Below are 18,531 nucleotides of genomic sequence, written 5' to 3' on the forward strand. Positions count from 1 at the left end.
ACGCCCAATTAATCATTTTTCTTCTATGAAATAACGAATCAAATATGGTTAATTATTGTATTTTAATGCAGATAATAAGTCTTCAAACAACGAGCTCTATAGTCAGTGTTCAAACACTCGGGGAAAAAAGATGTTTACACCCAATTAGTCATTTTTCATTCCGTTTATTTGAGAAAAAAATTGACGAAGCGCTTAAGATTAAAAACAAGTTTGATTATGATTAAAAGTTTTGGTTCGTATTTTAAAATGAGTTTGAATTTGAATTTGAAAAAATACATGACGTTGAATCAAAAAATTTATGCTACTTAAAAATAATGGTTGATTTTATTTTTATAAAAATGATTTTTATTAACAAAATTAAAAAAATACAAAAAAAAAACAAAGAAATAAAAAATAAATAAAAATAAAAATGGCAATGGGGTCAAATACATGTTGGCCCAAATCAATAAGCCTAAGGGATTTAACGTGTTTGACGTAACCTCAATCTTTTAATGCACCTACCAAACAATTAGAAGGCTCAGACTAAAGGCGCATGGGGATCACGATGGGGGGATCCATATAAGACCCAGGTCAACACAACCAAGGTAGGCTAATAAGACGCTAAGGGCATGGCCACGTGTGCCAGGGAGAGGTAAAGGCGAGAGATCAAAACAAGAAAAACTTCACGAAATGCTCAATTATCCATTCTCTCTCTCTATCTATCTCCCTCTCTCTACCCTCAGACTGTCTCTCTCTACTCTTAACCACTCACCACTGCATAAACACTTTAAACCCCTCTCTCCCTCTCTCTCTCCAATCAAATAAGACCAACACAGTGGTTTTCTTATGAACATGGATGAATACCATGTGTGTTCATCCCCTCAAATCTCTAGATTTCACAACCTCGCCCCAAATCCATAAACACCAAACATAAACCCTAGACTAAATCCTTCTCTGATCTTGATTCTAACCACAAAAAATCCAAACAAGCAACCCTAAGCCTGAATCTAGCTCATCTCAATTAAAACCCTAAGTCCCAAATTCAAATTAAATGTCCAAATTACAAAAAAAAAAATCCAACATTAAACATGCAACAATGGATAAAATGACAACAATGAGCATGGAAAACAATGAGAAGAGGAAGAAGAAAACATCTTCGGAGCCTGAAACTATGGCGAAGCAAAATACCTCATGTAATTTATCTGAGATCTCTCTCTACTTATGTTTAATTACTTTGACACTCTTTCTATTTCGTCTCTTCTTTCATCTTGGCGCTCTAGTGAGTGGCAGTAAGTAGTATTAGGTCAAGCTCAACTTACTCAAGTTCTAATGGTGAACTTGAGAAGCTTCTATATAACAAGAGCTTTAATGAGGATTGGGGAGATTTTAGCAGAGGTTCTATAGGATTTTTCTTGTGTGAAAATGAGTATGTGCAGGGGGTTATTTATAATTGGGGATTGAGGTGAGGTGTGATGAAAAACTCGTGAGTTCTTAGGGGTAAAAGGAATTAGTTTATGAGTGTTATGGGGGGAAAGTAGTGATCCGTGTGAAAATGGGGATGAGTGATGAATTGTGTGACTTGGTGATAAATTCATGACTTGAAATGAGTTGTTAATGATATAGATTTGTGATTTATATGGTATGTTGATGTATGATGGAAGCAGAGAACGCGTTTTCATACTTGTTCAAATCATTTCAGTTTTTCCAAAATTTATTTTAATTTGTTTTTTATGCATATGTTGTGATGTTGTTGATGAAATTGATGGAATCATGTTGCTGTAAAACTTAAAATTTGTGTCCCTCAATTTCTTCTCCTTCTATTTTTTAAATTTTTTTAAATTTGTTTTGATTGTGTATATATGCAGAGTTATGAATGGGTGATGCTAGTATGATGGAGGAATGATGATGGCTAAGGTTGATAGATGATAGTACCGATCTAGAACCAGGGGGGTTGAATAGATCTATTTTTGAAATTTAGCGCTTTTTAAAAATATTTTCAACGGTTGCAGAAGCACCCTAGATTATAATCGTCTAAATGGTCCATTAATGGAAAGATCGAATATGCGTGAAATCAAATGGAATAACTATGATAGAGATAATCAACCAATATCTAAATCAATCGATTAACTACTACAATCCTTGATATCGTTACCTCTGATATTGCATTAACACAATAAGAGAGCAAGTAAAATATTACTAGATTTGTGTGAGATTAATTATATCGAACACTTGGTGAGCACTCCACACCAAGTTTCAATTTTACTCAAATTGAATGTGTAGAATTTTACTCAGTTGCAATCAAAGTGATTGCACTAATTTATCGAACAGTTGCTATGCACAACAATCAAGCGATATTGATTTTACTATTAATTTCACACAAAACGTAATTAATGCAGAATTTAAAGAGATAAGAGAAAGAGAGAACAAGACCGGATTTGTTGAGGCAGTTCCCCTATCGTCCTCCCTTAGGGTACATCTGCCCTCAATTCTAAATATAGAATTGAGATGTTTTTATTAACACGTTGCAAAGTTAATACAAGAGAACAAATGATCACCACCAATCAACCCCTAGTGTTGTTGCAGATTATATTCGATTCTCTCCCCTTGATTCGAGTTGAACCAAGTCCTCCAAGCGCTTCGAACAAACCTCCAGTTATAGCTACCTTATTGCAAGAATGTCACGTTCTCCAAAACTTCAACTCGGCTGATTTAGAACGCAAGTCGCTTGAATCCTAAGATTTCTTCATAATCCTCCCGTTACCGTTACTTGTTTGACCAAACCCACCATTCTTCAAGCTTTTCACTCGACTGAATCTGTGAAGCAAAGGTTAGTGCAAAAAAACCCAATTCTTGGAGGACAAAACCCCAATGGTTTTATTCAAGAAAAACCTACACAAATCCTCAACCCAAACTAAGATTAAACAATCCTATTTGGACGTTATCACCACAACAATGCATAATGCTCAACAAATATTTTTATGTGTGATTATTAAGAAATGCAATGAAGAATGAAGATGAAGAGCACTTTGCTGTATATCTTTCACTTTTCTTGTTGGATGTTGAAGAAGAGACTATAGAATATTTATATGATGTATGGACAAAGTAACAAATATATCAGAATAATTTTGCAAAAATGAACAACAGAAAATTGAGTGCCAACAGCGACCAGTTGACCTGTTCACACAGTTGAGTCGACTCAAACAAGGTTTTTCTAGAGTTGAGTCGACTCATGACTCGACCTGTTCAGACCCGTGGCAACATGGTTCAAATGAAACAGCCAATGAGTCGACTCAAACAGGGGATGAGTCAACTCAAATAGGTTTTTCCAGAGTTGAGTTGACTCATGACTCGACCTGTTCAGACCCGAGAGTTACGCTCCAAGTCATGAGTCGACTCACAGTTCTACTGCTCGAAGTCATGAGTCGACTCATTGACTCGACCTGTTCAGACCCGAGAGTTACGCTCCAAGTTATGACTCAACTCAAAATTCCTAAACTGTCAAAAATGAGTTTTTGATATTTTGGTCAATTAAAACCATGTTCTTATGAACCCAAGGTACGAATGATGATCAAGTGCGTTATTCACATCTATTAAATGCTCTTATATGCATGGACTCATTTCACTTATACTTTGAGCATGTTGGAGGATGAATGCATTCTATGATATGATGACATCGTCCAAAGCACACATTATGAGCAACTAAAAAGGTTTTACATCATTAAAATCAGGACAAGGGATCTTTGCCCTCACATACTCCCTCTTTTTTATGATGGCAAACTGTGGCACAATCGTGTACATTGATAGACATCCTCCCCTTGATTCTATGCATGCCTTCAAACATTATGTTATTATAAATATGCTAAATCAACTATTGTGTTTCCATTGCTTCTCCCCATTTGACAACATCAAAAAGAAACAATAAAACGGTCAACATGATATAAAGATATTCATAAGCACTTAGTCAACGACTTTGCAACATATAGACATCAACAACCATGCACATAACATGAAGTCAATGGAAGAAGTATAGGTATAAATATTACATGGAGCAAAAGAAAATAATTAAATAAGATTGCCATAATTGTTTAACATAAACTTTAAGGCAAATAAGTAAGTACAATAACATGCAAACATAGGGAAATGAAAATGCATGTTAAATATGATACCTAAGCAAGTTCAAGCATAATTCAAGCATAGAAATGGATCACATTTAGTTCAACCCATAAAATGAACATCAAGAATTACATAGAACAAATATATACATACATAGTTGATCAATATATATCAAATGGATAGGAACGATATTACCTCCAATGGTGATAGACGACGAGTGCACTCACATATCCGCACTTATAAATCAAGAAATAGACAAGCATAATATATACATTTAAACGCGATCCGAGATATTGAGAACACCAAGATCCCTACGGATATGGAAGAAAGGCTCTGTCACAAGTAGTTTTGTGAAAATATCGGCAAGTTGATTTTTACTATCAACATGCTCGAAGACAACATCACCTTTCTCAACATGATCCCTAAGGAAGTGATGTCGATTTTCAATATGTTTAGTGCGCGAATGTAGTATAGGATTTTTGGTTAAATTTATAGCACTTGTGTTGTCACAAAAAAATGGGAATACGTTCAAGTTGAACATTGAAGTCGAGTAATTGTTGTTTGAGCCACAAAATTTGAGCACAACAATTACCGACTGCAACGTATTCCTCCTCGGCCGTTGACAAAGCAACTAAAACTTGTTTTTTATTGTGCCAACTCACTAAGGAATTTGAATAAAAATGACAAGTGTCACAAGTGCTTTTCCTATCCGATTTGCAATCGGAAAAGTCGGAGTCAGAGTAGCCAAACAAAGAGCAATCACTTCCCTTAGAAAACTAAAGCCCATACTTTGAAGTACCACAGAGGTATCTAAGTATGCGCTTGACGAACTTTAAATGTGATTCTTTGGGACATGATTGATACCTATCACACATACATACACTAAATATAATATCTGGTCGAGATACGGTAAGATAGAGGAGGGAACCAATCATACCTATATACCTTTTTATGTCTACAACCTTACCATTTTCATCTCGATCCATATTAACCGCAGTAGGCATTAGAGTGTCGATTATTTTGGAGTTTTCCATATCGAAGCGCTTGAGTAACTCATTGCAATACTTCGTTTGGCACACAAAAGTTCCTTGATTTGAAGTCCGAGGAAGTAATTTAGCTCCCCCATCATGCTCATTTCAAATTCTCCCTGCATCAACTTAGAGAATTCCTTGACCAAATTTATGTTAGTAGATCCAAAAATAATATCATCTACATAGACTTGAACTAAAATAAAGTGTTTTCCTTGACACTTAATAAAAAGGGTTGTATGAACCTTCCCTTTTAAGAATCCTTGTTCTAATAGAAATTTGCTAAGACGCTCATACCATGCCCTAGGGGCTTGCCTGAGACCATACAAAACACGTTTAAGCTTATAAACATAGTTAGGATGCTCATAGTTTTCAAAATTGGGAGGTTGAGATACATAGACCTCTTCATTAATGTGATCATTTAGGAAAGTGCTCTTAACATCCATTTAAAATAATTTGAAATTTTGAGAACAAGCATAGGCAAGCAAAAGGCGTATAGCCTCGAGTCGGGCAACCAGAGCATAAGTTTCCTCATAATCGATGCCTTCCTCTTGGTTATACCCTTGAGCAACAAGGCGCGCCTTATTGCGAATTATAACTCCGTTTTCTTCTAACTTGTTCCTAAACACACATTTAGTTTCGATTACTCGATGATCTCGCGGAGGGGGAACAAGATCTCACACCTTATTTCTTTTGAATTGATTAAGTTCCTCTTGCATCGCTAAATACCAATGTTCATCGAGTAATGCATCTTTGGAGTTTTTAGGCTCATTTTGAGAGACGAAAGCAAAATGATAACAAAAGTTACTTATCTTTGACCGTGTGGTAACTCCCTTTGAGATATCTCCTAGAATATTATCGATGGGATGATCCTTAGAAGATTTCCATTCCAAAGGAAGATCATTGTTATTAATCGAATGGTCATCCTCTTTCTTTTCAAAAATTTGACCTGGCTCCTCCTTAGCTTTTTCCGGATGGGGTTCAACATGCTTTTCTTCTTGATCTTTTATTATGTCTTCCGAAGGAACACCTGCACCATCAACAATAATACCTTCTCCGATATTTTTCGGATAAGATTCATCAAAGGAAACATGCACAAATTATTCAACAATAAGTAACCTTTTGTTGTATACTATATATGCTTTACTAGATTGAGAGTATCCGAGAAAGATACCTTCATCGGCTTTTGAGTCAAATTTACCAAGGTTTTCTTTACCATTGTTTAATACAAAGCATTTACATTCGAAGATATGAAGATGTGAAACATTAGGCTTCCTTCCCTTTAGCAATTCATAAAGGGTTTTGTTTAGAATAGGACGAATGAGTATCATATTCAATACATAACAAGCTGTATTTATGGCATTGGCCCAAAAGTATTTAGGAAGGCCGTTTTCATTGATCATAGTCCTTCAAAGCTCTTCTAAAATTCGGTTTTTAAGTTCCACTACTCCATTTTGTTGTGGAGTTCTTGGAGCAGAAAAATTATGATCAATGTCGTTTGTTTCACAAAATTCCTCAAAGAGGTGGTTTTCAAATTCACCTCCGTGATCACTTTGAATGATGACTATGCTAGTGTTCAATTTGTTTTGAGACATCTTGGCAAACTTTTCAAAAGCTGAAAAAGTGTCACTTTTACTTGCTAAGAAGATGGTCCAACAAAATTTAGAGTAATCATCTACTATAACAAAACCATAGTAGTTTCCACCTAGACTTTTAATTCTAGATGGCCTAAAAAGGTCCATATGGAGAAGTTCAAGGGGTCTCGTTGTGGAAACAATATTTTTAAATTTAAAAGAGATCCTTGTTTGCTTTCCAATTTGGCACGCATCACATAAGTGATCTTTTGAAATTTTGATTTTGGGTAGACCAACTACTAGATCTTTTGCAACAACTTTATTTAGCAAGTCAAAGTTGACATGCGTTAATCGCCTATGCTAAAGCCACGAGTCTTCACTCATGGAGACGAGACATTTAGAGTTAGTCAAAGATACTTCATGCAAGTCAAGCATGTATACATTATTTTCCCTCCAGTCCTTAAGCACATCATTCTTATTATCATTATGTTCAATCATGCAACAATCTTTTAAAAACGATACTTTATATCCTTTGTCACATAATTGGCTAATACTAATGAGATCATGCTTAAGGCCTTTAACTAAGAAGACATCTGAGATAGTAGTAGAGGAGGGATTACCTACATTACCTTTTCCGAGTATAGCTCCCTTGTTATTATCACTGTAGGTTACAAACCCTTTCTTCTTAGCCACAAAGTCAAAGAACAATGAGATGTCACCCGTCATGTGTCTTGAGCATCCACTATCGAGAACCCATGTTCTCTCCATATCCTCAAGACATTCCACCTACAAATTTAAACAAGGGAAGGAGGTACCCAATTTTCATTGGGTCCTAGTGCGTGAGTGAAACTTTGGTTGCATTTGGGCAACAATTGAAAAATGTCTTTAGGAACCAAGAATCTCCTAAATCGATATTTAGCAATAGTATATCCCCTTTTGCAACAATATAGACAATTTAAGTTCGAATGAGAGTTGCTTTTGCTAACTTGATCCTTTACCACATAAGTGTATTTTTGATAAGGATTATTCACGTTACTTCTATAATGTGATTGATCAATAGCAAAGGTAATTTTAGGTTGTAAAGCCTTGTCTAATTTAGCTTGAAGAGTTCTAACGTCTCTTTGCCAAATGTGACAAGTTTCACATCCAGACCATCTAAACCAAAATCCGTTATCATCTTCAGTTTTTCCTTTAGTAACCTCTATCATTGATTTCTTAAGAGTTTATAATTCCTTTTCGGAATCATAAATCTTCTTTTTTAAATAACAGAAAATTTTCTTATTTGAGGCCAAGCATTTAAAAGCTTCATTGGTCTCATTGTGTAGAGTACTAAATGCATTTTGCAAATCAAAATAAGACATTTTATCAGCATGATCATACTTAGAATGACTTACGTTCTTTTTCTTCTTTTGATGATCCGTAAGACAAGTATTGGCATTTTCTTCTTCATCACTTGAGTTATCATCGCTTGAGGACTCACTATCGCTCTCCCATGCAATGTATGCTCTTCTAGCTTTGCTAGATTTGTTGTGACTTTTGTCTCTTCCTGTGTCTTTCTTCAACAAGGGACAATCCAACTTATAGTGACTGACCTTTACGCAATTATGGCATGATCCTTTTGACTTAATTATCTTACCTTCCTCTCGATTTGGGAATTTTGATTGTCTTCTATAGTTGACAAGATTTTTATCTGAATATTGAATTTCATTCTTTCAAATGTATCGGTTATACCTCCTTACGAACAACCTCATATCTTCATTCGAATCTTTATCATCATCACTTGATTCACTCTCACACGCGTCATTGGTGGATGACTTATATCTTGAACCATTTAAAGCGATAGACTTCCTTTCGGTGTCCTTAGCTTTCTCCTTATTTTCCTTCTTTTGAATTTCTCATGTTTCTTAAGGTTCACGAGTTCTTGCTCATGCTCTTGAAGCTTACCAAACAATGTTGTCATGTCCAATGTTCTTAGATCATTGGCTTTCTTAATCGCGGTGACCTTCGGTAGCCAATCCCTATTAAGACATCTTAAGGTTTTATTAGTAGCAACATCATTAGGGGTAGTTCTATCAAGAGCATTTAACCGATTGATTAGATGAGAAAATCGCTTTTGCATATTGGCAATGGTTTCACCATCCTCCATATGAAAAATGTCAAATTCTTGAGTTAAGGTGTTGATTCTAGCTAGTTTGACATCATTGGTTCCCTCATGGGTAATTTGCAATGAGTTCCACATAACTTTAGCACTAGTACAATGGGAAACCCTATAATACTCATCAAAATCTTAGGCAGCGATGGGCATATTTCTGACTTTCCAATCATAGCTATACTTTTTCTCATCTTCTTCATTCCATTGTGCTTCAGGTTTAGGTATAACAAGACCATCCGCATTGGTCATGGTTATTTCCAAGGACCATCTTGGATGACTTTCCATACTTTCCTATCAATAGAGTTGATATGGATACGCATACAATCTTTCCAATAACTATAGTTTTCACCAGTAAAAACAGGCGCCCTATTGTATGCCCCTTTAGGAACATTACTCATTTTCTAAAAAGTTATATGCGAAGCACTAGATGAACCGGCGCTCGTGATACCACTTGTTAGACGATAGTACCGATCTAGAAGGTGGGTCGAATAGATCAATTTTTGAAATTTAGCGTTTTTTAAAAATATTTTCAATGGTTGCGGAAGCACCCTAGATTATAATCGTCTAAATGATCCGTTAATAGAAAGATCGGATATGCGTGAAACCGAATGGAATAACTACGATAGAGATATCAACCACTATCTAAATCAATCGATTAACTACTACAATCCTTGATATCGTTACCTCTAACAATGCGTTAACACAATAAGAGAGCAAGTAAAATATTACTAGATTTGTGTGAGATAAATTATATTGAGCACTTAGTGAGCACTCCACACCAAGTTTCAATTTCACTCAAATTAAATATGCAGAATTTTACTCAGTTGCAATCAAAGTGATTGCACCAATTTATCGAACAGTTATTGTGCACAACAATCAAGCGATATTGATTTTACTATTAATTTCACACAAAACATAATTAATGCAGAATTTAAAGAGATAAGAGAAAGAGAGAACAAGACTGGATTTATTGAGGTAGTTCCCCTATCGTCCTCGCTTAGGGTACGTCTGCCCTCAATTCTAAATCTAGAATTGAGATGTTTTTATTAACACGTTGCAAAGTTAATACAAGAGAACAAATGATCACCACCAATCAACCCCTAGTGTTGTTGTAGATCCTATTCGGTTCTCTCCCCTTGATTCGAGTTGAACCAAATCCTTCAAGCACTTTGAACAAACCTCCGGTTACAGCTACCTTATTGCAATAACGCCACATTCTTCAAAACTTCATCTCAACTGATTTCGAACGCAAGTCGCTTGAACCCTAAGCTTTCTTCACAATCCTTCGGTTACCGTTACTTGTTTGACCGAACCCACCACTCTTCAAACTTTTCACTCAGCTGAATTTGTGAAGCAAAGCTTAGTGCAAAAACTCCCAATTCTCTAAGGACAAAACCCCAATGGTTTTATTCAAGAAAAACCCACACAAAGCCTCAACCCAAACTAAGATTACACAATCCTATTTGGACGCTATCACCACAACAATGTGCAATGCTCAACAAAGATTGTTATGTGTGATTATTGAGAAATGCAATGGGGAATGAAGATGAAGAGCAATTTGGTGTATATCTTTCACTTTTCTTGTTGGATGTTGAAGACGAGACTCTAGAAATATTTATATGATGCATGGATAAAGTAACAGACATAACAGAATAATTTTGCAAAAATGCACAGCAGAGAATTGAGTGCCAACAGCGACCAGTCGACCTGTTCACACAGTTGAGTCGACTCAAACAGGGTTTTTCCAGAGTTGAGTTGACTCATGACTCGACCTGTTTAGACCCGTGGCAGCATGGTTCAAATGAAACAGCCGATGAGTCGACTCAAATAGGGGATGAGTCAACTCAAACATGTTTTTCCAGATTTGAGTCGACTAATGACTCGACCTGTTCAGACCCGAGAGTTACGCTCCAAGTCATGAGTCGACTCACAATTCTACTGCTCCAAGTCATGAGTCGACTCATTGACCTGACCTGTTCAGACTCGAGAGCTACGCTCCAAGTCATGAGTCAACTCAAAATTCTTAAACTCTCAAAAATGAGTTTTTGGTATTTTGGTCAATTCAAACCATTTTCTTATGAACCTAAGGTACCAATTATGATCAAGTGCATTAGTCACATCTATGAAATGCTCTTATATGCATGGACTCATTTCACTTATACTTTGAGCATGTTAGAGGATGAATTCATTCTATGATATGATGACACCGTCCAAAGCACTCATTATGAGCAACTAAAAAGGTTTGACATCATTAAAATACGAACAAGAGATATTTGCCCTCACAAAGGTGACGATGAAGCTCGTGCCAACCGTTTTGACATTCTATTCATTTTTTTTAATTTATTTATTATTTAATGTATTTGTAATATGATGTATGTACATCAAATTATTATCGTGTATGTATGTATTTGAGGTAATACAAGTTGTAACTTAATTCAAATGAAATAAACTAACTCAAACTCAATTCATTTTTATTTTTTTGCAATTTACTTTAATTAACATGGACCAAGTGAAATGTGGAAATGGTGTATGAAAATAAATCAATGCCAAATTTCACTTATTTACTTCAAATCAAATGCTTATTTAGATTAATGTAATATGTATGTGAATAATGACATAAAAATTATGACAATGGAAATTAAACTTGACTTTAAATAATGATGCTACAAAGGGATATTTAAATAAAAGTGAACCAAGGATGGCCTAAGAATGCAAAATGTAGGTGGCACAAAGGTGAAACTAATGGCCCAGTTTGATACAACAATCACATAACATCTTTCTCACACCTAATTCGTCAACATACATAAATAATCACATGTTCATCATTTAAATTATACAATGAGATTCATAACCTCAACTAGACTCATATGCATGTGGTACCATATCATCATCAATTGGTTCACTCAGAAACCGGGTTCACCCTGCTCGAATCCCAAATCCACCCTGCTCGGGTTCGTGACAAGTCACCAATCCATCATGCTCAAATGGCAACTTGCCTCTTTCATCAACAACAACTACATAATGAATGCATATCACAACACATAAATGTAACAACAACATAATATTTAAAGTCCCCTTCTGACAATAAACAAAACATGCATTAACCCAATGATAACAGTTCCTCTCTCGAACTGTTATCCCACAACGACGTCAACATAACATTTATCATCATCAATATGCTCAACAATCATTCATAATCATATTCATTGACAACATTTAATTAATCGTAATAATTCATAACAACAATTAAAATCATGCTAAATTAGCAACTCACATCAAACAATAACTAACAATAGCCAAACAATTCATAAAAGTCGAAAAATCAAATCATGCAACTCATTACAAGCAATCAGACCATCTGCAAAAACTACCAGGCTCATAACGCCCTAGGCGTCACACACGTGAACCCCGTCATCAACGTCAAAAGCCAAACCGTCACCATTATGACGCTCTGCATTAACATACGCGGTCGGGAGCCATGACGGGCTACCCGTCAATGCTTCAAAGGGCATCACACCCTAGGCGTCATCAAGCCGACGCTCATCAGTGACCTGCAGATCCACCAGAAATGAGGTTTTGCAATTTAGAGATCACGGAATCTCCAAAAATCACTTCTAAACATCCCAAAATGACTTAGAATATACTCATTATTGCATAAATTCTCCCATACCTAATTTTCCTAGAAGCAATAGAAAAATTATATTCTTTGATTGTTCTTCCCCTCTCTCCAAAGGTCTAACCTTCTAACTCCCTTGTGTCTCTAATTCTCTTTTCACGTACTGATAGAAAATCCTTTAAACCTAGGTTATCTCTTAGTTTATATAGTCAGGGTAATCTAATTAAAATTAGAATTCTCTCACTTACTAACAATTACTCTTACTTCTTCCCCCTCTATTTCTCTTAATTTACAAATTGCACTCAAACTCTCTAAATTTTAATTTCTAATTAAATAAGTCCACTAAAATGTTATTATTTTAATTATTAAATAAATTCCAATTATTCAAACTAAACCCCACGAACCCCTACTTATTCTCCACACACCCACCTCAAGGTCACACACTCTCATCCCCAACTTATTTCAATTATCACACGTAATAATTAAATTAAAATATAATTAAATCAATTAAAATAATAACTCAAGGATTAGGGTGTTACAACTTTCCCCCATTTAAAGAATTTTCGCCCTAAAAAATTACCTTAAGTAAACAGATTCAAATATGACTCTCCCATCTGGCTCTCAAGCTCCCAATTCACGTTTCCATCATCTGGTCCTCCCCAAGCTGTCTTCACCAAGGTAATCTCTTTACCATGCAAATGTTCCATTTTCCGATCCTATATCCGCATGGGTGATACCTCAACAGTCAGTTTATCTCTCACCTGCACATCATCCACTTGGATCACATGAGACAAATCTGAAATGTATCTCCTCAATTGAGACACACGAAACTGATCATGAAGATTAGCAAGCAACGATAGTAAATCAATCTAATAGGCCACTTCTTCTATCCTCTGCAAAATGTGGTACTAACCAATGAAATGCAAAGTGAGCTTTCGAGATTTCAAAGCTCGATAAACACCATTTATCGGAGTAACTCTCAGAAACACGTGATCCCCCTCTTGGAACTCAAGTGCTTTCCTTTGCTTATCATGATAGCTCTTCTGGTGACTCTGTGAAGCTCTCATCTTCTCTTGGATCACTTTGATTTTCTCTGTGGTATGTTGGATAATCTCCGGTCCAATCACATCACCTTCTCCAAACTCATACCAACATAAAGTTGTCTTACACCTTTTACCATACAATGCCTCAAATAGTGTCATTCAAATGCTCGAATGGAAACTGTTGTTATAGGTAAACTCGATCAACGAGAAAAAGCTATCCCAAGAATATTTTTGTTCTAGCACATAATCCCTCAACAAGTCTTCTAAGGATTGGATAATCCTCTCTATCTGGCCATCGGTCTACGGATGGTAAGCAGAACTCAAACGCAATTTCGTACCCAAAGCTTTCTGCAAACTCTCTCAGAACCTCGACGTAGACTTCAAATCTCTATCAGATACAATACTGGATAGAATCCCATGCAATACAATAATCTTCTCGATATACATATCTGCTAGCCTTTCCAATGTATAGTTAAGTCAAATTGAAATGAAGTAAGTCGACTTAGTAAATCTATCCATGATAACCTAAATGGTATCACAATTCTTCATTGTCTTCGGCAAACCAAACATGAAGTCCATTGAAATATTGTTCCACTTCCACTCAGGGATAGACAACAGCTGCGTCAAACCCAACGACTTTTGATGCTCAATCTTTAACTTCTGACAAGTCAAACAAGCATACATGAACTCAACAATCTCCTTTTTCATTCCTGTCCACCAAAATAACTTCTTCAAGTCTTGATACGTTTTAGTAGCACCGGATGAATACTCAAGCCACTTTTGTGACCTTTCTCAAGAATATTCTTCTTAAGTTCAGGCACATCTGGTACACAAACTATATCTCTGAATCTTATCACGCCATTCTCGTCAATTCCAAAATCACCACCTTGACCTTGATTAATTGACACTAACCGGTCAACTAATCCTAAGTCGATCTTCTAACCTTTTCTTATCTCTTCCAGAATACCACTGGTCAGCTTCAACATGTCCAACCTCACACTTTTACGAGTTCTTTCACATACTAAACTCGGATCTCAGAATTTTTCAATTAACTCCAACTCTCGAGCCATAAGCATCGACATATGCAACGACTTCCTACTCAAAGCATCAGCCACGACATTGGCTTTACCAAGGTGGTAATTCAAACCAAAATCATAGTCCCTCCGAAATTCGAGCCACCTCCTTTGTCTCATATTCAAATCCTTTTGATCGAATAAGTACTTCAAATTATTGTGATCACTAAAGACTTCAAATCTGGAACCAAACAGATAATGCCTCAAAATCTTGAGTACAAATACTATGCCAGCTAATTCCATATCATGTGTGTGATAATTCCTATCACAAAACTTCAACTATCTAGATGCATAAGCCACCACTTATCTATTATGCATAAGTACACCACCCAAACCCATCATCGAAGCATCATAATACACAACAAAAGACTCACTCAAATTTGACAAAATCAACACTAGAGCAGACATTAGCTTCTTCTTAATCTCTATAAAACTCTCTTCATACAAGGAATCCCACACATATGCTTAACCCTTTATAGTCAACTGAGTCAAAGGCATCTCCAACTTCAAAAAGCCTTCAATAAACCTTCTGTAGTAACCAACCAAACCTAGAAAACTCTTGATCTCGGTAACAGACTTCAGAGTTTCCCATTGCAACACAACATAAACCTTAAACGAATCAACAACAATACCTCAACTAGAAATTACATGGCCTAATAAACTCACTTCCTTCGTCCATAACTCACACTTAGATAACTTTGCATACAACTTCTTACCCTTTAAGGTCTGCAACATTATCCTCAAATGCTCTGCATGATCTTCATCCGACTTCGAATATATCAAGATGTCGTCAGTAAGCACAACCACAACCGATCTAAGTACAAATGTAATATTTGATTTTTGTACTCTATGAATACTTAAGGTGTGTTATATATACCAAATGACATCACGTAATACTCATAATGACCATACCTCACTCTGAATGCAGTATTCAGAATATCTTCTGGTTTTACTCAAATATGAGATATCCTAACCTCAAATCAATTTTGCTGAAAACATAAGCGCCAACCGAATGATCCATTAAATTATCAATCCTCGAAAGCGGATACTTGTTCTTGATAGTCACTTTATCCACCTGTTGATAATCAACACACAACCTCATGCTACCATCCTCATTCTTAATCAACAACACCGACACTCCCCACAACAAAACACTCGGTCAGACAAACTTCTTCTCAAGTAACTCTTCCAATTGCTTCTTCATCTCACTCAGCTCTGAAGCAGACATTCTACAAGGAGCCATTGATACAGGACTAGTACAAGGTTCTAGGTCTATAGCAAACTCCACCCCCGCGTTTTGGCGGAAAACCACCTATATCACTTGGAAACACTTCGGGAAAATCACACAGAACTGATAGCTCTCCCATCATAACTTTATTGTCTATTCCCAAAGTAACAAACATAAAAAACACTTGAGCCTCTTCTTTCAAGATTTTTTTTACTTGCTTAAATACAAACATCAACTCTCAATTTCCTCCCATCTCTGAAAACATCACGATCTTGGCAAAGCATTTGATATGAACACAATTAAACTCCAACCAGTTCATTCCAAGGATAACATCAAACTGACTCAACTATAGACAAACTAATTCCATTGCAAAACTCTTACCATAAATAGTTAGAGTACATTTCAAACACACTAACAAAGTAGTTACTGGGCCATTGGACGGGGTATCAATAACCATACTTCCAACCTTTGAAGATAACTTTAAATCCAATCTCTTAGCACAACCAAGCAAAATAAAAGAATATGTTGCACCCATGTCAATAATAGCAATCAGAGGGATCTCATTGATAAACACATGTACTAGTAGTCTATGTCCCTAATAGTGCAAAAACCTTTCCTCCAGACTGGGCATTTAGCGACTTCTGGCAATTAGTACTAATATGGCCTTGCGCCCAATAATTGTAGAAAGTCACAACATTACCATTACAATCAGTAATAAGGTGTCATGTATTCCCACACTTGTAACACTTCTTCTCAGCACTGGAGCACTCATTGACACAATGACATATCACACCACACCTATAACATCGGACCAAAGCAAGAGCCCCTCCCCCACTTGGCTTCTTCTCAAATGTAGCCTTATTTTTTCCCTTGTTAGTAGTAGTCACATACGACTTTCCTCGAAGCTAACCATTCCCTTTCTTTTCACTAATACTCTTATAGTGAGCAGATCAGGCTCTGTTGTCTTCATCATAGATTATGCACTTATTCACCAGTACAAAAAAGAGACGAATCTCTTGGTAACCAACAACCTGTTTGATCTCGGGACGCAATCCACTCTCAAACTTGATGCACTTTGAACCTTTAACAACATCACTATTATGATGTGGACATAATATCACTAGCTCCTCGAACTTTTCAGCATACTCTACAATTATCGAATTTCCCTGCTTCAACTCAAGAAATTCAATCTCCTTCTTGCTACGCGCATCTTCAGGGAAGTACTTCTCTAGAAATTGCGCTATGAATACAACCTAGGTAACCTTAGTACCAGTAACCTCTAGTCTCTAACGTGAGTTATCCCACAAATCCTCAGCTTCCTTAAACACACATGTGAGTACCAAACAATACCTTTTGCTCCTCAATATAGGCCATTACTCGGTAATTATTTTCAATATGTATGAGCATCCTCTAAGTCATACCCACCCTTGAACGTCGGTGGATTATTCCTCTAAAACTTTCCTAAGCCACAAAACTCATCACTGACTTGATTCTATTTCCCATGCAGCGCCTGAGCCACTAACTCCAAAGCATCAACAATTGCACAATCATTTCTTTCATCCATTTTGTACATAATCAAACAGTCATCAGAAGAAATAATGCATCAATAGTATACACACACATGTCGCATGCTAGGGAATAATTATCATACAAAAACCTGGCCAGAAGGATCGACCTGCTATGATACCATTATTGCAACACCCTAAACCCCAAAACTTATAAATAAAGAATTACTCGACAATTAAAGGTGTCACCAATGACAATCCTTCAACAACACATGGACATTTAGAAAACACGCAATGGAAATATAAGCAACATATAACACCTGTCATTGCATGCTCACCTTCACTTAGGATATCATCACAGCGAAATCATTTAAATCGCAGTAATAAAACATTTAACTTCAATTCTCGTCTTATAAAGACTCATCTTTCATAAAATAACTCAAAAAGAAAATTCAACATCCAACTCTCAACAACTTCAAAAACATCTCAACATGACTGTTGTTAAACTTCGGCAAAGTAAGCACATCAACATCAAACATAATAACAAAAACATTATTCGCCCCCAGTGTTACAAAATCAAAGCATGTCGACTAATAATAAAAGTGATAACTAATGAAAATAACTCCAAAAACCGTTTTCCACTCACAAAAACAACTTTACTCCTAAGTATCTGCAAGATGTCCATGGTGGACAATATCAAAGCAATTAGGGGTTACAATTCACATAAATAAATTAACGGTATAAACTGCAAGATAGAATTCAAACATCTACGCATACAACAACAATCACACAATATCATTCTCACACCCAATTTGTTAACATACACAAACAATCACATGTTCATCATTTAATTATGCAATGAGACTTATAACCTCAACTAGACTCATATGCATGTGGTACCATATCATTATTAATTGGTTCACCTAGGAACCGGGTTCACCCTGCTCAAACCTCAAATCCACCCTGCTTAGATTCAAGACAGGTCACCAATCCATCCTGCTCGGATTGTAACTTGGCTATTTCATCACCAACAACGACATAATGAGTACATGTCACAACACGTCAATACAACAACAACATAATGTTTAAAGTTTCCTCCTAATAATAAACAAGACATGCATTGACCCAACATTAACAACTCCTCATGAATTGTTATCTCATAATGACATCAACATAACATTATCATCATCAATCGATATGCTCAACAATCATTCATAATC

Source organism: Lathyrus oleraceus, chromosome 1, assembly GCF_024323335.1.
Source record: "Lathyrus oleraceus cultivar Zhongwan6 chromosome 1, CAAS_Psat_ZW6_1.0, whole genome shotgun sequence".
NCBI classification, from domain to species: Eukaryota; Viridiplantae; Streptophyta; class Magnoliopsida; order Fabales; family Fabaceae; genus Lathyrus; species Lathyrus oleraceus.